Consider the following 24,423-nt stretch of genomic DNA (forward strand, 5'->3'; position numbering starts at 1 on the left):
ATACTTTTTGTATAACGGTGCAGTTCCGGGCACAAGATCTATTGCAGTTTATGCAAACTTGATATTGGGTCAACCAATTCATACCCAATATAATATCCAAATTTGTTTTGGGCAGCAAAACTTCGAGAAATAAAAGAATGGGAAGCCCCAGAGTCAAATAAAATTATGGCAGGTATGTCATTAACAGAAAACATACCAATGACGACTTCAGGGTTCTCTTGGGCTTCATTGGCTGAGAGATGATGCACATGCTCAGTAATGTTTTGCTTGGTTGGGCATGACTCTATAAAGTTGACTTGTGGCATGAATGGGGCATTCGCCTGATGTCCACTACACAACCTTCTTCTTGTAGACGTTGTTGGGCCTCCAAGTGCAGAGGTTTGTAGGACAGTAGCAAATTTCCCTCAAGTGGATGACCTAAGGTTTATCAATCCGTAGGAGGCGTAGGATGAAGATGGTCTCTCTCAAGCAACCCTGCAACCAAATAACAAAGAGTCTCTTGTGTCCCCAACACACCCAATACAATGGTAAATTGTATAGGTGCACTAGTTCGGCAAAGAGCTGGTGATACAAGTGGTATATGGATAGTAGATAAAGGTATTTGTAATCTGAAATTATAAAAACAGCAAGGTAACTAATGATAAAAGTGCATAAACGTATTGCAATGATAGGAAACAAGGCCTAGGGTTCATACTTTCACTAGTGCAAGTCCTCTCTCAACAATAATAACAATATTGGATCACATAACTATCCCTCAACATGCAACAAAGAGTCACTCCAAAGTCACTAATAGCGGAGAACAAACAAAGAGATTATGGTAGGGTACGAAACCACCTCAAAGTTATTCTTTCCAATCAATCTGTTGGGCTATTCCTATAAGTGTCACAAACAGCCCTAGAGTTCGTACTAGAATAACAACTTAAGACACAAATCAACCAAAACCCTAATGTCACCTAGATACTCCAATGTCACCTCAAGTATCTGTAGGTATGATTATACGATATGCATCACACAATCTCAGATTCATCTATTCAACCAACACATAGGACCTCAAAGAGTGCCCCAAAGTTTCTACCGGAGAATCACGACGAAAACGTGTGCCAACCCCTATGCATAGGTTCATGGGCGGAACCCGCAAGTTGATCACCAAAACATACATCAAGTGAATCACGTGATATCCCATTGTCACCACAGATACGCACGGCAAGACATACATCAAGTGTTCTCAAATCTTTAAAGACTCAATCCGATAAGATAACTCCGATGGGGAAAACTCAATCCATTACAAGAGAGTAGAGGGGGAGAAGCATCATAAGATCCAACTATAATAGCAAAGTTCGCGATACATCAAGATCGTACCACCTCAAGAACACGAGAGAGAGAGAGATCAAACACATAGCTACTAGTACATACCCTCAGCCCTGAGGGAGAACTACTCCCTCCTCGCTATGGAGAGCACCGGGATGATGAAGATGGCCACCGGAGAGGGATTGCCCCCTCTGGCAGGGTGTCGAAACGGGTCTAGATTGGTTTTTGGTGGCTACGGAGGCTTCTGGCGGCGGAACTCCCAATCTATTGTGCTCCCCGATCGTTTTAGGGTATATGAATATATATAGGTGGAAGAAATACGTGAGGGAAGCCACGAGGGGCCCACGAGGGTGGAGGGCACGCCCAGGGGGGTGGGCGCGCCCCCCTGCCTCATGGCTTCCTCGTTGATCCCCTGACATGCACTCCAAGTCTCCTGTATTGCTTTCTTTCCCAAAAATGAGTTCCATGAAGTTTCAGGTCAATTGGACTCCGTTTGATTTTCCTTTTCTTTGAAACCCTAAAACAAGGTAAAAACAGAAACTGGCACTGGGCTCTGGGTTAATAGGTTATTCCCAAAAATGATATAAAAGTGTATAATAAAGCCCATAAATATCCAAAACAGTAGATAATATAGCATAGAGCAATCAAAATCTATAGATACGTTGGAGACGTATCAGCATCCCCAAGCTTAATTCCTGCTTGTCCTCGAGTAGGTAAATGATAAAAACAGAATTTTTGATGCGGAGTGCTACTTGGCATAATTTCAATGTAATTCTTCTTAATTGTGGCATGAATATTGAGATCTGAAAGATTCAAGACAAAAGTTCATATTGACATAAAAATGATAATACTTCAAGCATACTAACTAAGAAATTATGTCTTCTCAAAATAACATGGCCAAAGAAAGTTTGTCCCTACAAAATCATATGGTTTAGTCATGTTTCATTTTCGTCACACAAGAATGCTCTCATCATGCACAACCCCGATGACAAGCCAAGAAATTGTTTCATACTTTAGTAATATCAAACCTATAAACTTTCACACAATATATGAGCGTGAGCCATGGACATAGCACTATGGGTGGAATAGAATAATGAGGGGGTTATATGGAGAAGACAAAAAGGAGAAAGTCTCACATCAACGAGGCTAATCAATGGGCTATGGAGATGCCCATCGATTGATGTTAATGCAAGGAGTAGGGATTGCCATGCAACCGATGCACTAGAGCTATAAATGTATGAAAGCTCAACAAAAGAAACTAGTGGGTGTGCATCCAACTTGCTTGCTCACGAAGACCTAGGGCACTTGAGGAGGCCCATTGTTGGAATATACAAGCCAAGTTCTATAATGAAAAATTCCCACTAGTATATGAAAGTGACAAAACAAGAGACTCTCTAATATGAAGATTAAGGTGCTACTTTGAAGCACAAGTGTGGCAAAGGATAGTAACATTGTCCCTTCTCTCTTTTTCTCTCATCATTTTTTCCATTTTTTTGGGCCTTCTCTTTTTATGGCCTTTCTCTTTTTTTTGGCCTTTATACCCTTTTTTTATTCCTCACTTGGGACAATGCTCTAGAAAATGATGATCATCACACTTCTATTTATTTACAACTCAATGATTACAACTCTATACTAGAACAAAAGATGACTCTATATGAATGCCTCCGGCGGTGTACCGGTATATGCAATGGACCAACAGTGACATGTATGAAAGAATTATGAATGGTGGCTTTGCCACAAATACTATGTCAACTACATGATCATGCTAAGCAATATGACAATAATGAATGTGTCATGATGAACGGAATGATGGAAAGTTGCATGGCAATATATCTCAGAATGGCTATGGAAATGCCATAATAGGTAGGTATGGTGGCTGTTTTGAGGAAGATATAAGGAGGTTTATGTGTGATAGAGCGTATCATATCACGGGGTTTGGATGCATCGGCGAAGTTTGCACCAACTCTCAAGGTGACAAAGGGCAATGCACGATACCGAAGAGGCTAGCAATGATGGAAGGGTGAGAGTGCGTATAATCCATGGACTCAACATTAGTCATAAAGAACTCACATACTTATTACAAAAATCTACAAGTCATCAAAAACCTCGACACTACGCGCATGCTCCTAGGGGGATAGATTGGTAGGAAAAGACCATCGCTCGTCCCCGACCGCCACTCATAAGGAAGACAATCAAATAACACCTCATGTTTCAAATTTGTTACATAACGTTTACCATACGTGCATGCTACGGGACTTGCAAACTTCAACACAAGTATATCTCAAATTCACAACTACTCAACTATCATGACTTTGGTATTATTACCTCCATATCTCAAAACAATCATCAAGCATCAAACTTCTCTTAGTATTCAACACACTCATAAGAAATTTTTACTAATCTTGAATACCTAGCATATTAAGATTTTAAGCAAATTACCATGCTATTAAGACTCTCAAAATAATCTAAGTGAAGCATGAGAGTTCATCTATTTCTTCAAAATAAAACTACCACCATGCTCTAAAAGATATAAGTGAAGTACTAGAGCAAACAACAAACTACCCCGAAAGATTTAAGTGAAGATCAATGAGTAGTCAAATAATTATGCAACTATGTGAAGACTCTCTAACATTTAATAATTTCAGATCTTGGTATTTTATTCAAACAGCAAGAAAAACAAAATAAAATAAAATAAAATGATGCTCCAAGCAAAACACATATCATGTGGCGAATAAAAATATAGCTCCAAGTAAAGTTACCCATGAACGAAGACGAAAGAGGGGATGCCTTCCGGGGCATCCCCAAGCTTAGGCTCTTGGATATCCTTGAATATTACCTTGGGGTGCCTTGGGAATCCCCAAGCTTAGGCTCTTGCCACTCCTTATTCCATAGTCCATCGAATCCTTACCCAAAACTTGAAAACTTCACAACACAAAACTTAACAGAAAACTCGTAAGCTCCGTTAGTATAAGAAAATAAATCACCACTTCAAGGTACTGTAATGAACTCATTCTTTATTTATATTGGTGTTAAACCTACTTTATTCCAACTTCTCTATGGTTTATAAACTCTTTTACTAGCCATAGATTCATCAAAATAAGTAAACAACACATGAAAAACAGAATCTGTCAAAAACAGAACAGTCTGTAGTAATCTGGATCAAACGTATACTTATGGAATTAATAAAATTTTCAAATAAATTGATGGACCTGAGGAATTTATCTATTAATCATCTTCAAAACGAATTAACTAAATAGCACTCTCCAAATAAAAATGGCAGCAATTCTCGTGAGCGCTAAAGTTTCTGTTTTTTACAGCAAGATCAACAAGACTTTCCCCAAGTCTTCCCAATGGTTCTACTTGGCACAAACACTAACTAAAACATAAAAACTCAATCATAAAAGAGTCTAGATAAATTATTTATTACTAAACAGGAACAAAAAGCAAGCAACAAAAATAAAATTGGGTTGCCTCCCAACAAGAGCTATCGTTTAACGCCCCTAGCTAGGCATGATGATTTCAATGATGCTCACATAAAGGATAAGAATTGAAACATAAAGAGAGCATCATGAGGAATATGACTAGCACATTTAAGTCTAACCCACTTCCTATGCATAGGGGTTTTGTGAGCAAACAACTTATGGGAACAATAATCAACTTGCATAGGAAGGTAAAACAAGCATAACTTCAAAATTTTAAGAACATAGAGAGGAAACTTGATATTATTGCAATTCCTACAAGCATATATTCCCCCCTCATAATAATTTTCAGTACCATCATGAATGAATTCAAAAATATAACCAGCACCTAAAGAATTCTTTTCATGATCTACAAGCATAGAAAATTTACTACTCTCCACATAAGCAAAATTCTTCTCATGAATAATGGTGGGAGCTAACTCAACAAATAACAATCATGTGATTGAAAATTAAGATCAAGATGCCAAGTTTCATGGTTATCATTATTCTTTAAAGCATACGTGTCATCACAATAATCATCATAGATAGGAGGCATGCTTTCATCATAATAAATTTTCTCATCAAAACTTGGGGGACAAAAAATATCTTCTTCATCAAACATAGCTTCCCCAAGCTTGTGGCTTTGCATATCATTAGCATCATGGATATTCAAGGAATTCATACTAACAACATTGCAATCATGCTCATCATTCAAATATTTAGTGCCAAATATTTTAATGCATTCTTCTTCTAACACTTTGGCACAATTTTCCTTTCCATCATACTCACGAAAGATATTAAAAAGACGAAGCGTATGAGGCAAACTTAATTCCATTTTTTATAGTTTTATTTTATAAACTAAACTAGTGAAAAAACAAGAAACAAAAAGATTCGATTGCAAGATCTAAAGATATACCTTCAAGCACTAACCTCCCTGGCAATGGAGCCAGAAAAGAGCTTGACGTCTACTACACAACCTTCTTCTTGTAGACGTTGTTGGGCCTCCAAGTGCAGAGGTTTGTAGGACAGTAGCAAATTTCCCTCAAGTGAACGACCTAAGGTTTATCAATCCGTAGGAGGCGTAGGATGAAGATGGTCTCTCTCAAGCAACCCTGCAACCAAATAACAAAGAGTCTCTTGTGTCCCCAACACACCCAATACAATGGTAAATTGTATAGGTGCACTAGTTCGGCGAAGAGATGGTGATACAAGTGGTATATGGATAGTAGATAAAGGTATTTGTAATCTGAAATTATAAAAACAGCAAGGTAACTAATGATAAAAGTGAGCATAAACGGTATTGCAATGATAGGAAACAAGGCCTATGGTTCATACTTTCACTAGTGCAAGTCCTCTCAACAATAATAACATAATTGGATCACATAACTATCCCTCAACATGCAACAAAGAGTCACTCCAAAGTCACTAATAGCGGAGAACGAACGAAGAGATTATGGTAGGGTACGAAACCACCTCAAAGTTATTCATTCCAATCAACCCGTCGGGCTATTCCAATAAGTGTCACAAACAGCCCTAGAGTGCGTACTAGAATAACACCTTAAGACACAAATCAACCAAAACCCTAATGTCACCTAGATACTCCAATGTCACCTCAAGTATCCATGGGTATGATTATACGATATGTATCACACAATCTCAGATTCATCTATTCAACCAACACATAGGACCTCAAAGAGTGCCCCAAAGTTTCTACCGGAGAATCACGACGAAAACGTGTGCCAACCCCTATGCATAGGTTCATGGGCGGAACCCGCAAGTTGATCACCAAAACATACATCAAGCGAATCACGCGGTATCCCATTGTCACCACAGATACGCACGGCAAGACATACATCAAGTGTTCTCAAATCTTTAAAGACTCAATCCGATAAGATAACTTCAAAGGGAAAACTCAATCCATTACAAGAGAGTAGAGGGGGGAAGAAACATCATAGGATCCAAATATAATAGCAAAGCTCGCGATACATCAAGATCGTAACACCTCAAGAACACGAGAGAGAGATCAAACACATAGCTACTGGTACATACCCTCAGCCCCAAGGGAGAACTACTCCCTCCTCGTCATGGAGAGCACCGGGATGATGAAGATGGCCACCGGAGAGGGATTCCCCCTCCGACAGGGTGCCGGAACGGGTCTAGATTGGCTTTCGGTGGCTACAGAGGCTTCTGGCGGCGGAACTCGCAATCTATTGTGCTTTTTGATATTTTTAGGTTACGTGGGTATATATGGGTGAAAGAGATATGTCAGGGGAGCCACGAGGGGTCCACGAGGGTGGAGGGTGCACCCTAGGGGGGTGGGCGTGCCCCCTACCTCGTGGCCTCCTCGAAGCTTCCCTTACGTGCACTTCAAGTCTTCTGGGCTTCTTTCCTTCCAAAAATGAGTTCCGTGAAGTTTCAGGTCAATTGGACTCCGTTTGATTTTCCTTTTCTTTGAAACCCTAAAACAAGGTAAAGACAGAAACTGGCACCGGGCTCTGGGTTAATAGGTTAGTCCCAAAAATGATATAAAAGTGTATAATAAAGCCCATAAAGATCCAAAACAGTAGATAATATAGCATGGAGCAATCAAAAATTATAGATACGTTGGAGACGTATCATCGCCTTGTTGTTCTTGGGGCACTGCCTGGCATAATGTCCATTCTGCCCACAATTGAAGCACGAATTATTGCGCTGACGCTCCTCATGCATGGGATTGGTCATGATATTCCTGACTTGAGTGGTGGTCTTGTTAACATTCTGTTGCCAATTTGGCTTGTTTTCCACCTGAGTCTGCTGCCAGGTATGAGCCTTTTGCACTGGTTGCCCATCCTTCTTTGGCTCAAACTTACGCTTGTTGTCGTTGTTGACAGGCCTATTATCTGATATAAGCTTGTGCTCCCGTTTAGCAATGAAAGCCTTGTTCACCAGAGTTTGGAAATCTGGGAAATCAAACATACTGAGAGTACATCGGAGTTGCGAATTTAAGCCTCCAAGAAACCTGTCAATCTTCCTTTCTTCGGTGGCCACATCATAAAGGGAGTAACGGGCCAGATGATTGAATTTTTGCAAATATTCCCCCACAGACTGATTTCTTTGGATGAGTGCGAGAAATTCACGCTGCTTAACCTTCATAACTCCAGTAGGGATATGATATTTCCGGAACTGATCCTTAAATTTTTCCCAGGTAATTTCTTCATTAGCGGGCCACATGGCTTTTGCATTTTCCCACCATATGGCAGCAGTGCCTTCAAAGTAATGAGTTGCAAGTGGAACTTTATCATTTTCTTTAGTACGAGCAATCTCAAGCTTTTTCTCAATGGTACGCAACCAATCATCTGCATCCAATGGGTCAACAATCTGACTGAAACTAGGTGGCCTGGTCCTTTGAAAATCTGACAGCTTTGAGTAATGACCGTTCTGATTTCCATTCTGTCCAACCATAGCTTGCACACTTCTTAATATTTCAAGCAGATCATTCTTCCTTCTTTCCTCAAACATATGCAGAATTTGCTCGGTGGAGGGCGGATTTGGCGGTGGAGGCGGTGGCGGAACGTACGGCTCGAGAGAATGTCCTGCATGTCGTGCGGAATGACGAACAGGAGTTCCCTCATGAACATTGCTACTACTCCCTCCCCGCGTCATCCTATTGTGGATTTTTCCAAAGACAACGCAATCGAGATGAGAAACATCCAAGAATAAATTTGGGGAAAGCCAGCGACAAATCCCGGAAGAAAACAAAAGAGCAAAGAAAATACGGCGAATAAAGTCCCTACATAATTATACATAGACTCATACATAGAAGACAAACAACATGACAGGTTCAACTACTCTCATAAATGCAACGAAACATCATGACTCATACGGCTACATCCGTACATTATCCAGATGAGTGCGAATACTCTAAGGTACTACTGCTCTGCTGGTGCTGCGGTGTCCTCCCCTGAAGCGGACTCGGATCCTGAACTGACAAGGTTAATGGAAACCTCCGGGTTAAATGTAACACGACGACACTGCCTCGAGGGCTCTCCCTCAGGGGCAGGGGGAGGATGAAGCATCGGGGCTACAAGAGTAGAGAGAAGTGAAACCCACTCGGCAAGAGTACTGAGAGGGTTCACCGTCGAGGTGCCTGAGCTACTCGGGGGTGTAACCGGTGAAACAGGGGAACTAGAACTGGCTGGAATATAAGGGGTAAATCCCATAGAAGATGGAGTAGTGGCAGATCTAGTAGTGACCAAAGCAGCGGCTAAAGCAGTATGGGCACGAGTCAGCTCTCGAGCCAGCTCGTGGATCATAATATAGCTAGCAGTGACATAACGAGCAAGGTGGCTAGCAACGCTAGAAGACTCGGGATCAATGATCTGGAAACGGACACAACCATTGTCGTGTAGATAAGGGTAGTAAAAGAAACCTGGATGGTTTTGCATTCGGATCTCGTTGTAGCGAAGCTCAACAAGGACCTCGAATGCAGCAAACTGGACAGCTTGAGAAGCGGTAGAGGCGTAACCACTCCGAGAAGTACGAGTGTAAGAGCCGGAATCGGAACTAGTGCGCAGAGTAACCACTGCGTGATACTCATACACTGAATCAGCTAGACGCTCCCTGTACACACCATAAACTAGATCGTCTCCGAGGGGGTACAGTCGACACCACACGTTGCGAAGGAGGTGCGGTGACGTGTACGGCATCAGCTGCAACTGGCATGGATACGGCACCGGAGCCATCTACACTCACAACCATTAGCAGGTTAGCATAAAAATATAAATCAAGTGCATGCAATGCAACAATCGTCTACATTAGCTACCGGCACTCAACTTAAACTCGAATCTAACGTCCAGTTAACGCGTCGTAGTCTAGTGTGGCCTATAGTCAGCACGGCTCTGATACCAAGCATTGTGGCACCCCGGCTCAGAGCGACCGGTTTACCCTGCATTGCCAGCCCAGAGACCATGTCTTCTGGCAACACACAACATATTGGTATAGAAAAACAACCGCTTTATTGATGCTTGGGGATCAGGGTTTATATTACAATAGATGTCGAGGCCGAGCAGCACGCACGGTGCAGCTAAACAATATGTACATTATTTAGTGAACATAAAGGGGGCCTCGACCATAACAACTACGCGGCAGCGGAACAACGTCGTAGCGGGAACTCCATAGCACAAGGACATCGATGTGGACACGATCTAGACTCAAGCAGCACTCCTTTCCAATGCGACTTTCCTGAAATCTGGCATGACACGCCAGGTCAGTACATTGAATGTATTTGCAAGCTCACAACAGGCATAATCATAATGAAAAACAATATCATGATATTTAACCAATTAATAATGCAATAATGTTCCAACATGCTATGCTCATGCTCTTGGGATAAACATCCCTCGGGACCGACTTACCAACCGTGATCATTCTCGGATCACAAAAAAACCACCATCGTGGTCTTGAACAGGGTAACCCATGATCCTTATGGCGATCACCACCAAACCACCATCGTGGTCTTGTCCAGAGTAACTCGTGACCCTTACGGCGATCACAACCACGACCCATATTGGGCCTTGAACATCTCGATGGCCTTCCCGCCATCATCATCAGTGCAAAGTTCATAACTTAGTGTGCAAGTTTATTAAACATTGACTCATGGTGGGACCTACTACGAGGCGTCCGTAACCGTGGACTCGGCTATCGATAGATTACACACTCTGCAGAGGTAGCACACTATACCCACACCACGAAACCCATGGCCTTGCACTTCCATTCGGGTGGACCAATGGCATTCCGACAAAACCCTTCCGGTGGCATGAAACTCTCCCAGCCACTCCGACCCAATCCCCAACAGGCTAGTCCTGGGTGGCCCTGTGTCTACCAAAGATACACCGACCACCGTCGTGGCCAAAACAATCCCACTCGGGGACTCGGTACCATAATCTCAACAACGGCACACAAGGTTATGCCTACTTACTGGGCCAGGGTAAGCATGCCCATAACCTTCCCTAGTTGGAGGCACCGACCAGAGGCATGTCAATGGACTGAATCAAGGCCTTCCCACAAGGAAAATGTGGTTGCACTGGGAAAATCTCGATTGAGCGGCACCATGACCCGGTCAACGATATATTCAAGTTGAATTATACTCAGGTTCAACTTAAAATGAAAATGACCGGTGTCATAGCATGCCATGAAATGCAATACTACACATGCATCACATGTTAAGGAAAATGACTGATGTCAACCATATTCACACTAAGCATAAGCATCAACAACTTATATTACTTTCCTGGTCATGGTAACTCTCATTTTAACAATATATTTTGCAGCAAGTATTATCATATTCTCATGCAAGAAAATAACTTCGATTAATTTCTCATACGCATAGCAAAGATTTTACCATCACCACAAGCAAATCCTATTCTCCTTGCCAGCCAAGTTAGGTTCAAAATTTTTGTAAATTAGGTAAAAATGGCTGAACAAGCACTTAACAGGATATTTTCTAGCAAATTTAACTATTTTATTTATGTAAGAAAATAACTTTAAGCAATTATTCAAATGCATAACAAATAATTGTATCATGACCACAATTAGATCTTAGCTACTTTACCAACTAAACTAGTTTCAAGGTTCCGTAAATCAAGCATAATACCAACACACACTTAATAGAATATAAATAACATAAAAGTTATTTAAATGCATGGATTAATCATTGCATTCAAGTAAGAAAATCATCAATATTGAAATGGCACCATGGAAATGTTGTTGTGGCTCGGCTTAGTGCAGATGAGGTTCACAAGCCTTCTGGTCATCCTCAAGACAAGCCTCACCCTCTGAAAATAATTTTAAACACGAGAAGAAAAATCAAGAACTCTTCTGAAAATCACCAGAAATTCTAGACAGCTCAGAAAAATCTCATCATGGGTGAGCTGCTAGATTTCTTTGCAAAGAACATAATGCAAAAAGAATCAATTCATTTGGACTTATGGTTGAAAAGTTCTAGCTGTTTGAAGCTCTCTGGAATTGGATTAAATTTGAATTTAAATAAACAGACTAGGGGGTGATGTCGAAGGCTTAAAGCCTCAGGGCGCCACCGCTCGTACCGCTTCGCACGCGTACAGAGTGGCTGACTAGCGGGCCTCGCTAGTTAGGTGAGAAGGAGGGGAGAAGGAAACAGAGGAGGGTCGCGGCTTCGCCGGACTCTCGCCGGCGACGAGGGCTCCTTGGCCAAAACCAGAGGGAGGGATCGAGAGAGGGGGTTGAGGTGCACCTGCCCGTACCCGTAGCGTAGCTAGGGGTGGTCGGAAGGCGTCGAAATTGACCTCGCAAGCGGAGGCAGAGGGCGGTGATCGCCGAAGATGAGGAAGACGGCGACCAGAGGCAACTTCAGGGGCTCCAAAGGGACGGGATGGATTCACCGGAGAGAGGCGGAGGCCCTGGAAGGATCGCCCTGGCCTGGGAGGGTCTGGAGCTATTGCGGCGACCAGAGGGGATCGCCGGCGAGCTCGAGTTCAAGGGAGACGGCCCGTGGCCTGCCCGGCCGGGCTACGGTATCCTACACGCTTGTGGGGTGTGTGGGAGTGGTGGATGGTGCTCGAGGAGGCTGGGGGCGACTCCATTTATAGGCGAGCGGAGAGGGGGGTTCGGGCTCCGCCGGTGGACACCTGTCCATGGCGCCCGGCGACGAGTGGCGTCAGTGAGAGGGGGAGAAGGCGACGCAGCTCAAGCGACAACTGTGGGCGAGCGGGGACAAGCACAAGAACGAGGAGAAGGCGACTAGCACAGTGCGCACCGCACTGTTGGGTTGGCCGGACCGTGCCCATGCTCGCTGCGGCGAGCTCCGGCGTTGGCGAGCGCCAGGGGGGATTTAATGGCATTGAGACGATGATGGTGGCGAGGTTTGGCATGCTTAGGCAGGCGGGGAAGCAAGCACGCGATCAACAGAGGCTCGGGCATGTCGCAGAGCGCGTCGGCTGCATGCCAGCACGCCTGGACGAACGCGGTCACCGCATGAACTCTGACCTCATGCCGACCTAAGCCCAAACTCCATGTCTGGCATGTTGTTCGTGGTAGTTTTGAATGTTACCACACTTTGGTTTGGCTCCAGATGCAGTAGAGAGAATTTTAAACGCCAGGTAAGTTTCTGGTCAGTAACTTTGAGGTGTTACTGAGGTCAAATGGCTGGGAGTTGGGGTTGTGCTTTGGAGCCTAGCCATCATCTACTAAGGTGATGATGCACAAGAAAATTCAGGCACAGGGGAGCAAGTAAAATGGTAGTTGCTATAGAAACCACCATTTTTGTCCAGAACAGAAAATATTTTCTGTAGCAAAAATATTCCAAAAAGTGATGAAATATTTTTGCTCAGGAAGGTGCCCTAGGGTCCAAAGAATATCTGGGAATTTTATCAGATTTTTGTGGGCAAGAAAAATGAGGGTTGCTTTGGAGCTCATTGAACTAGCTAGGGTTTTAGAGAAGAAAAATGAATATTTTTCATTTAAGAAAAATATTCCCAAGATTATCTTGAGATGGATCAGAAGGGGAATGATGATTAGGGAGGGGAATGATGCACTGGGGTGAAAGCCAAGGGTACTCAAGTGTTTAAGTCCATATGAAAAGATTCAAAAACCCCAACTTTCAAAATAAAACCAAATGAAAATCAGGCAAATAAGAGAGGGCAAAAATCAGGCTGTCACACTTTCCACATCAATCCACCAAAGCAGGAGTAGGGTTTTACGCCTCACGACGGCCCGGACCTGGGTAAAATTGCTCGTGTGATCTCTGGTGTGCTGCCGCATGCTCTTTTGCTCTTTGTGCAATGTGACATCCCCCCCCCCCCGCCGCCGAACCAGCAAGGGGCCCTTGATCCCATAGGTGGTCATGCTATACCCTCGATAATACTCCACCCTCGAAAACTGTTGGGATCCCCTATACTTGTGGGTTATCAATCACAGTATAGGGGCGATCCGAGAAAGGGCAGCGGTTCTGGTGATCCACAAGCAAAGAAGAGCCAAGACAGAGTTATGGTTGACACAGGGAAGGAGAAGGGTGAGAAGGCAGAGAAGGGTGCTAGAGGGAATGGCGACCAGAAGGTAGGAGGAATAATCTTGAGCCAGGCGGGGAAGAGGTACAAGAAGAAAGGAAGAGACAGAGTGGTGCCAGAGGGTGCTGTAACGAGGGAGGCGGTCTTAGGGAAAAAAGGGGGAGGGTGGAAGAAGAGTCAAAGTCAGTAGGGAAGAGGGGGAGGATGGAGGATGCTGACACTACGAATGGATAGGTTACAATGCGCAGGAGGGGGTGACAGGTGAAAATACATCAGCCAGGCTGCTCGAGCAGCCCCGTCGAACGCAATGAAAATCGTCGACTGGAACTGCCGAGGTCTCGGGAATGGCCCAGCAGTTCGTAGCCTCCTCGAGTTGGGGAGGATGGAGGAGCTTGACATCTTGTTCTTGGCGGAGAAAAAAATTTCTAACAAGGAACTGGAGAGGTTTAGGTGGATGTTGGGTCTTGCTCACATGACAGCATGGAATCCGGAGGGGCGGAGTAGGAGGATTGCACTGTTCTGGAGGAGGGGGTTTGATGTTTCTTTGAGATCGTATGGCCGGAGGCATGTTGATGTGGATGTAAAGGAGGAAGATGGTAGAGTGTGGCATCTCACTAGGGTGTATGGGGAGTCGGTTGTTGAAAGGGAGGTAGAGACCTAGAGAGTGCTGAAATTGCTGGGACAACAACACCAACATGGGAGGCCTTGACTTTGCTTGGGGGACTTCAATGAAATTTTGACTGGTGATGAGAAGATTGGTGGGACTGACCGACCGCAGTGTCACATGGATAACTTCAGGGAAGCTTTGGAGGCTTGCAAACTGGGGGACATTGGCTATGAAGGAGATAAATTCACTTGGAGGAACCATAGAAAGGAGATGGACATGTACATATGCGAGCGCCTAGACAAAGCGACGACAAACTCTTTGTGGTGTGAATGGTTTCCAGAGTTCACTGTGCTTAATGGCACTCCTCGGCACTTAGGTCATAGGCTAGTAAGTGTCTGTACTCAAGGGGGAGTAGGAGAGAGCTAGGAGGCGACCGAGGTTTCCGCTTTGAGGCGTGGTGGTTGAAAGAGGAGGGATGTAGTGCAGAACTTCAGGGGGCATGGGAAGCTGGTTGTCTGGAGGGCAGAGGAGATGTTTCTTCAGCACTACGGAGTGTGGCAGGGAGGATGATGAGGTGGGGGAAGGAGGTGGCCGGGGAGCTGGAGAGTCGCTTGAAGAAGGCGCGAAAGAACTTAGAGACATGTATGAGGGCTCCGGTTTCTGAGGAGAAAAATCGCGAGGAGGCAAGACTGAGGTGTGTGGTGGAGGAGCTAGCAGAGAAGCAGAACATAAAGGCCAAGCAGAAGTCACATGTCTCCTAGTTAAGAGATGGGAATAAAATCACGCACTATTTCTTGGTTGTGGCGTCGGTAGGGAGGAAGGCTAATAGGATTAAGATGTTGAAGAAGGAATATGGGACGGAGGTGAAGGAAGGAGATGGGATTAATAACTATGAGTCTTCTTTTTTTCAGGATCTTTTCACCTCCTCCCGTGGTAATCGCATGGTCGAGCTCATTAGTAAGGTACAACCATGGGTTACCAGTACAATGAAAGCCATCCTCGAAGTTGATGTGACCACAGAAGAGGTCAAGGTGGTGCTTGACCACATTGGTGATCTTAAAGATGCAGGGCTAGACGGAATGCCCTCAATTGTGTATAAGAGGCACTGGCACTTTATGGGAGACAAGGTCGTCGATAAAGTGATCTCAGTCCTCAAGGGAGGTCCGATGCCAGAAGGATGGAATGATACTGTAGTTGTCCTCATCCCAAAAGTGAAAAACCCTAGCAGAAACAAAGACTTGAGGCCAATCAGTCTGTGCAATGTGGTTTACAAGTTGTGCTCCAAGGTGATTGCTAATAGACTGAAGCTTGTGCTCCCGGATATCATCTCAGACAACCAAAGCGCGTTCGTCCCCGGTCGTCTAATCACTGACAATGTGCTTATAGCCTATGAGTTGTCACATGTTCTACTCAACAGAAAGAAAGGCAAAGAAGGGTTGGCAGCCGTGAACGCGGATATGAGCAAGGCATATGATAAAGTCGAGTGGGACTTCTTGCACGCAATGCTTACAAAACTGGGTTTTGGGGCTAGATGGGTTGATCTGGTCATGAACTTTGTCACCTCCGTGCACTACCAAATCAAGATCAATGGAGGGCTAACGGAGCAGTTTGTTCCTTCCCGTGGGCTCCGGTAGGGAGACCCACTTTCACCCTACCTCTTTGTCATCTGCGTGGAGGGACTATCAACGCTGTTGCATGATGTTGAAGCCAACGATTTGATAAGCGGCATCAAAATCTACCAGAATGCACCGATGGTATCGCACCTCTTTTTTGATGACGACTCGGTGTTGTTGCTTAAGGCAAAAACAGAGGAAGCTCAGTCACTGAAGGAAATTTTGGACTTATATGAGGATTGCTCAGGGCAGTGCATAAATCTGGAAAAATCAGCGATTATGTTCAGTCCAAACACTAGTGCTGAATCAAAGTATGCGGTTAAGAACGACTTGCAAATCTAGAGCGAAACATGGAACGAGAAGTACCTCGGATCACCAGTTCATGTGGGAAAATCAAGAAAGAAAGCGTCCGCGTTTTGTTAAAGGTGCCATGGTAGGTCAGGTGTATGGGTGGAAAAAAAGCTAATTATGAAATCAGGGAAAAAAGAGCTTGTCACGACCATAGCTCAGGCAAACCCCACATTCGCCATGTCTTGCTTTTATGTGACGAAGACTTTTTTTGAGGAACTAAGCTTGCTCATCGGGAACTACTGGTGGAGTCAACAGGACAAAGAACAAGCAACTCACTGGATCGGGTGGAACAAATTGACATTGTCCAAGGCTCAAGGAGATTTAGGACTCTGAGACATGTACGCATTCAATTTTGCGATGTTGTCTCGACAAGTTTGGAGGCTAATTCAATCCCCTGAGTCGTTGTGTGCTAGGATCTTGCAAGCCCGCTATTACCCTGATGGATAGATACTTGATGCACAACCTGCAGCCGGCATATCATACTCCTGGCTTAGCTTATTGCACGGCCTTGAACTCGTCCGAGAGGGCCACATACGGAGGATCGAAGATGGCAGTAGGGTAAACATCTGGACAGACCCATGGATCCCTCGTCCTTGGTCCAAGGCAGTCATTATGCCCCACGAGCAAAGTCTATTGCAGTATGTCGGTGTGCTGATTGATCCATACACTGGTACTTGGGACGAGCAACTTGTGAGAGACACCTTTTGGCCTGACGATGTGAAACATATCCTCTAGATCCCGCTGAGAGATGGCGCCCAGGATTTCATCACATGGTCGTACGACAACAAGGGCATTCATTCTATTAAGAGTGTTTACAAGTTGTATGTCCAACTGGAGAAATTGAAGAGGGATGGAAGAGTGGGAGCAAATTCTAGTGACTTTGGCAACTTAAATAGTATCATAGATGAATCATGGAAAAGAATATGGAAATTGTCGTGTCCCCGAAACATACAGATGTTCACTTGGAGGCTTAAACATGAATCCCTAGTGTTGCGTACCACAGTAGCGTGGAAGGGAATTCCCATTGCAGATACTAAGTGCTTGTTCTGCGACAAAGGAGAAGAGGATGGAGCGCATCTTTTTATCAAGTGCAAAGCAGCAAAAGAAGTGTGGGGAGAGTTAGCACTGGAGTGGGAACAACTAGAGCTGGAGAAGATTTCGTCCGTGCATGCAATGCTAGACTTTATCTGGGGGCTGGATGAAAATAAGAGATTGCATGTTCTCACCTTCTGGTGGATGTGGTGGTCCAATAGGAACAAGTTGAGGGAATGAGTGGAAGTGCAACTAATCCCCGGGTGGTTTTGGTAATTCATAACAACATATAGCTCATTGAACTAATATCCATTCAAATTAAATATATCAGAAAGTTCAATGATTGGCATGGCAAGGACTAGAGATGTGGACCCCTCAAAATGCTAAGGGCAAAGATTGGCAAAAGCTCAAGACTCTTCATTTCTATTTTAGTGATCCAAGATCACATTGAGTCCATAGGAAAAGCCAATACTATTAAAAGGGGATGAGGTGTTGCTTAATGGTATACTTGCTCAATATGCTTAGTGATATGCTCCAAAGACCTCAACCACTTTCTCAAATCCAAATATGGCCAAAACCTAAAGTCAAACTCGGCCCCACCGATTTGATCTATCTGGCGCCACCGAGTTCCTTTGACATAGCCACTGCCAGAAACCCTAATCAATTCGGTCTCACCAATAGGTATCTCAGTCTCACCGAGATGGCAATGCAAACTCTCTGTTTCCCTTCGTAACGTTTCGGTCTCACCAGAATGAGCGATCGGTCCCATCGACTTTGCAATGCAAACCCTGTGTTTCCCTTCATAACGTTTCGGTCTTACCGAAATGAGAGATTGGTCCCACCAAGTTTTCCTGACCAACTCTCTGTTTGCTCATTGCTGAAATCGATCTCACCGAGTTCATGCAAATCGGTCACACCGAGATGAGGTTTTGCCCTAACCCTAGCACATCGTTCCCACCGAGTTGATCATGTCGGTACCACCGAGATTCCTAGCGTTCACATTTTGAACTGAATCGGTCTCACCGAGTTCTCCTATTTAGTCTGACCGAGTTGGGTCAAATGTGTGTAACGGTTGGATTTTGTGTGGAGGCTATATATACCCCTCCACCCCCTTCTCTATTCAAGAGAGAGCTACCAGAACGTGCCTACACTTCCACTACTCATTTTTTGAGAGAGAACCACATACTCATTTGTTGAGACCAAGACATTCCAATCCAACCACAAGAATCTTGATCTCTAGTCTTCCCCAAGTTACTTTCCACTCAAATCATCTTCCCACCATAGCCAAATCTGTGAGAGAGAGTTGAGTGTTGGGGAGACTATCATTTGAAGCACAAGAGCAAGGAGTTCATCATCATCACACCATCTATTACCTTTTGGAGAGTGGTGTGTCCTAGATTGGTTAGGTGTCACTTGGGAGCCTCCGACAAGATTGTGGAGTTGAACCAAGGGGTTTGTAAGGGCAAGGAGATCGTCTACTTTGTTAAGATCTACCAAAGTGAGGTGAGTCCTACCTGGGCGACGGCCATGGTGGGATAGACAAGGTTGCTTCTTCGTGGACCCTTCGTGGGTGGAGCCCCTGCAGACTCGTGCAACCGTTACCCTTCGTGGGTTGAAGTCTCCATCAACGTGTACGTACGATAGCACCACCTATCGGAACCACGCCAAAAATCTCCGTGTCCATATTATGTTTGCCTTCTCCAAACCCTTCCCTTTATGTTCATATGCAATATTTTACTTTTCGCTACTACACTCTTAGAATTGCATGTGTAGGTTGATTGCTTGACTTGTGCTAAGTTGCTAAAATCTGCCAAGACTTAAAAATTGGGAAAAGGCTAGATTTTTATTTGGTCAAGTAGTCTAATCACCCCCCCCCCCTCTAGGCCTACTTTCGATCCTACAAGTGGTATCAGAGCTTTGGTCTCCATTCTCCTTGATTTCCATAGCATTGGTGATCATAGCCTTGGTTTCACAACCTAGGAGAGTATGGCGTCCAGCGAGGGAAATTACCACCGTAGAGGTCCTTACTTTGTATTGGTTTACAAGGTGAATTCTTTGAAGATGAAAGAGAACCGAATTGTGAAGCGACTGCGGAAGAATTGAAGATGTTGCAATACAATGCTCAAGCTTGTGATATCCTCTTCAACGGATTGTGCCCCGAAGAATTCAACAAAATCAGGCACCTTGAGAATGCAAAGGAAATTTGGGATACTTTGGTTGATATGCACGACGGTACCGAGTCCGTCAAGGAATCCAAATTGGATGTGCTTCAAAGTCAACTTGACAAGTTCAAAATGAAGGATGGTGAAGGAGTCGCTGAAATGTATTCTAGGCTTGCTCTCATAACAAATGAGATTGCCGGCTTAGGAAGTGAAGAGATGATCGACAGATTCATCATCAAGAAGATCCTAAGAGCCATGGATGGAAAATATGATACCGTGTGCACCTTTATCCAAATGATGCCCAATTACAAAGATCTCAAGCCAACGGAAGTCATTGGTAGAATTGTTGCTCATGAGATGTCACTCAAGGATAAGGAAGAGATCCACAACAAGTCTAGTGGTGCTTACAAAGCTTCATGTGATGCTCCTACAACATCAAGTGAGAAACAAGTCTTCAATGAAGAATTGAGCCTAATGGTGAAGAACTTCAACAAGTTCTACAAGAGTAGAAACAAAGAGAGAAGTTCCAAGTCAAGGTCCTACAATGACAAAAGATCTTCTAGTCATGATCGCAATTGTTATAGTTGTGGAAGACCCGGACACTACTCTAGTGAGTGTAAAACTCCCTACAAAAGAAGAGAAGACTCACCTAAAAGGAGAAGTAAAAGAGAGGAATCACCACCAAGAGAGAGAAGGAGTAGAGATGATCGTTATGAATGAAGACCCTCTCGCAGAAGCAAGGATTCGGAAACGAAGGACAAGTCATCAAAGAGCTACACAAGACGAAGACATCAAGCTCACATTGGTGAATGGGTATCCGGTTCCGACTCCGACAACTACTCCGAGATAAGTTATCACTCCGACTCCGAATATACTCAAGATGAAGGTGTTGCCGGTCTTGCACTTGTGTCATCCAACTCCTACGACATATTTGACTCACCAGATGAAGGAATTGGAAGATGCTTCATGGCTAAAGGCCCCAAGGTATCATGCCCCGAGTATGTTGATTTCAATAGTGATGAAGATGATTTGCTAGGTGAGGATGATTTACTTGGTGACAACTCTAGTGATGAAAACTATGATGAAATTGCTATTAATCATGCTATAATCAAGATGAAACGAATGACAATGACCAGAAGGAGATTGAGCGTCTAACTAAAGAACTAAACACTCTTAAGTTAGCTCATGAAACTACCTTAGAGGATCATCGAGAGCTTTTAAAGACTCATGAAAAGCTACACTTTGAAAAGCTCAATCTAGAGCTAGAGCATGGGTTCTTAAATGCAATCAATGATGATCTTTGTAAGAAAAGGTCTTCTTACATTGTCAAGTGTTTACTCTTGTCTACTTACATGCCACAAGTAAAATCTAGCAACAAGAGCAAGAACGATTCTTCTTCTTGTAGTAATAATAATCATGCTAAATCCAATATTGTTGCTTCTAGTAGTTCTCTTGATTCCACTAATGATTCTCTTAGCCAAGTTACACTTGATAAATAAAATAGCTTATTGAAGGGAATTATAGAGAAAGGTGTTTACAAGAGCCTTGCCGGAAGTAAGAAATTTGAGGAAATTGTACGCAAGCAAGGAAGGCACCGGAAGAATCAAGGTGTTGGTTTTGAATGCAAGTGCAATGCCAATGGAGTTGAGTGGGAAGAAGATCAATACCCCAAGATGAAGTTTGTTCCTCAACAAGAGAAGTATGATCCCACTTCTTTCAAGGGAACACAAGCTCAAGATGATCTTCCACCACAAGACCACAAGCTAAAAGGCAAGGACAAGTTTCAAGAAGAGACTGATTCAGTTGAAGAAGATCCAAAGGCCTTGGTAAAGTGGGTCCCCAAGACTACACCAAGTTCTACTTCATCAAGTACGACTACAACTCCAAGGATTCCCATCAAGATGATGTGGATCCCTAAGAATAAGAACTAGAGAGTTCTTGAGGGTGACTCCGCCAACATACTTCACTCATATTCTTTTTGGCAAGGACAAGCGCAATCAACTTTCACATCTTGCACTAGTTCAAGGAGTCGCAAACCCTCTTGTTAGTAAGACAAGGGACAAGGTAACCTAATGCACCCATGGACAACATCATATGTGTATTTCACTCTATGTCTATGGATATCCTTGTATGTTCGTTGTGGGACTAACCCATGTAGGTATTGAAAGTGCAACTCACTCCAATGGATTGCTCCAAATGATCTACATCAACATTGAGCATCTACATCTTCAACACCTACATGAAGTCATCATCGACAAAACTCAAGTTTAGTTCATGCCTGTTAGGGGGGATATCACATCTAGGGGGAGCTTTGCTCTAAGAATTGAGCTTAAGCAACTCTAGAGGTGTGAGCACAACAATGCTTTATGTAAAAGTGGCAACCCCACTTGTGCTTAAACGATGAGTATGACATACGATCAAATGTTCTCATTTGACTCCTCAGTCAATATACTCATATATAGATGACCTAGTCATCGCCAATTGCTTGATAGACGCTAGAGCATTTGTGCGTGCTTTGCCATATATTTCATTTGCCATTTTATTGTGTGAGCATGTTGATTGCATATTTTACTCATTCAAGGACATCCACTTGTTGTTTTGATTGTTTGGCATTTTCTCTTTTGCCAAGTGGATGGACAAGAATGCCTAAGAACCTCCTCTAGCTATCTATGCTTTTCTCGTCTTAAACTCTATCCATGCTACATCACAAAGTTTGATCAAGTCAGATTCAAACCAGTCTGTGTGAGGAGCACTCGGAGTCCCTGATTTTTCATAGACTTAAACTTCCAAAACCGCTTTGTGCATTTCGGTATGACCGAGTCATCCACTTCGGTCACACCGAGTTCACTAAGTTGATCTAGGTTTTCCATCTCGATGCAACCGATTTGAACTTTCCAATCACATCGAGTTGTAGTAACCGCTTGCGATTCTGCATCTCGGTGCCACCGAGTCGTTCCACTTGGAAATTCCTTCAAACTCTCAACCACGACTACCCAGCTCTGCCGCCCCTCCTGGTCTCTGGATCGTCTCAGTCATCGCCAGCGCCCTCCTGCCGCTGGTCTTTGCCGCCGTCAACGGGAATCTCCACCGCCGTTGTCGTCGTAGCAACTTCGTCCCTGAGTTAGGGTACGGACTCGATCTCTTTATGCTTTCTTTAACTCTGGTTCTTGCACAAAGATTAATGCCATGTTTCTAGCCACGAATGAGATCAGTCCATCCACCTAAAACTTCCTCTAGAATAGATTTGATGCCAAAACTTAGGGTTAGGTTTCCACCAAACTCATCTCAGATCGACCGATCTGAAGGTTTCAGTCACACCGATTTGGCCCAGGCCATTGCGCATGTACTACTCTGTCTGATCGAAGTGTACAAATCGGTCTGATCAATTTCACTTTCTCTGTGAAACCCTAGCATCTCGGAGTCACCGAACTACATTTTGGTCTAACCGAAAATGTATGTTTAGACTCTAAAGTTGCTTCGGTGTCACCGAGTTTGTCATATCGGTAGTTCCAAAATGCTTTCTGTAGAAAACTAAAATTAAGTTTTTGTCTTAAATTTTTGCAAAAATCAGATGTGCTTTTTGATGCTCATCTACTCTACCTATACCTATCTATTCACAGGGTCTGTTTCAGCCATGTCAGACAACAATGACGGTCAGAATAGGTCATAGGTACAGGTGAATCTCAGTGAGGGCACTAGTCCCTCAAGAAGCTATGATGATGGAAATAGGAGCACACCAAGCAATTTTCCTAAGGCTGCTACTAGGCAAAGGAAGAAGAGAACCTCAGATTCTGAAGATGAGGACTATGTTGTTTTTTTGAACCTAGAATAGTAGGAGAACCTCCTACTATTATAATTGTATTTAAATAATTTGTACAATTTACATGGTATCTTTACACGTGTCAGCCCCCCATTGAGGGGGTGAAGAAAGTACTAAGCTATTGAGGAAAGGATGAGAGGGATAAGATGCTTATGCTTTTCCTTGACCCTATAGGTAAGGAGAGAGAAATCCTTCTCAAGTCTGTCCACCCAAGATGTTTTTGTTGGTGCAATCCCCCTAAAGTGTTTATTATTGCATTCCTTCCATATGCTCCATGCCGCAAGTAAGAATATCTCCATAAAAAGAGGTCGGTCCCAAATTTTTTTGGCCATGGTGATATTTTGTAGACTTGAAGCTCCTTCTGGCCAAGAAAGACCAAGGCTGGCCCAGCAATCAGTACTGAAGTGGCATTCGAAGAACAAGTGTTCCAAGGTTTCTTCAATTTGCACCCCATAGAGAATACAATTGTGATCGTCTCCAATATTGTAATGTCGTCATTTAAGCATATTCCTAGTGTTGAGGCGGTCTGATAGTAGCAACCAACTGAAGACTTCAATTTTCATTATGGATCTTGATTTCCAGATCCATAAAAAAGCTTCATGTGCCAAAATATCTCTGAAGTATAATGTGTAGTATTTGTGTGTAGTGAATTGTGCTGAGCCCCATGCATATAACCAAATGTCTTGCTCATCGGATAAAACAGTCGTGGCCATGTTAGATTGAAGTTGGCGAACTTCATCATGTGCTTGTTCCAAGAGTGGGAGGTGGAACGCCTCTCGGAGTGACGTGATGGACAAGAAATCCCTGACTGAGATGTCTTCATTGATGGTGTAAGAGAGAGCTCATGGATATTTGTCAGCAATAATGTTGTCGGCCGATAAGTCTTTCCAGAAAAGTACATTCCTGCCCTTTTCCACTTGGACTTTGGAGATCCCCCTGTATCTGGGCATTAACTTTGCAACGTCACACCACCAAAATGAGCCACACGTATCCGAAGCATGTGGTATGCGGCTTGTGTAATATGTTTCCCAAATAAGCTGAACCCAGGGCAC

This window comes from Triticum urartu, chromosome 5 (genome assembly GCF_003073215.2).
Source record: "Triticum urartu cultivar G1812 chromosome 5, Tu2.1, whole genome shotgun sequence".
In the NCBI taxonomy this organism is placed as follows: Eukaryota; Viridiplantae; Streptophyta; class Magnoliopsida; order Poales; family Poaceae; genus Triticum; species Triticum urartu.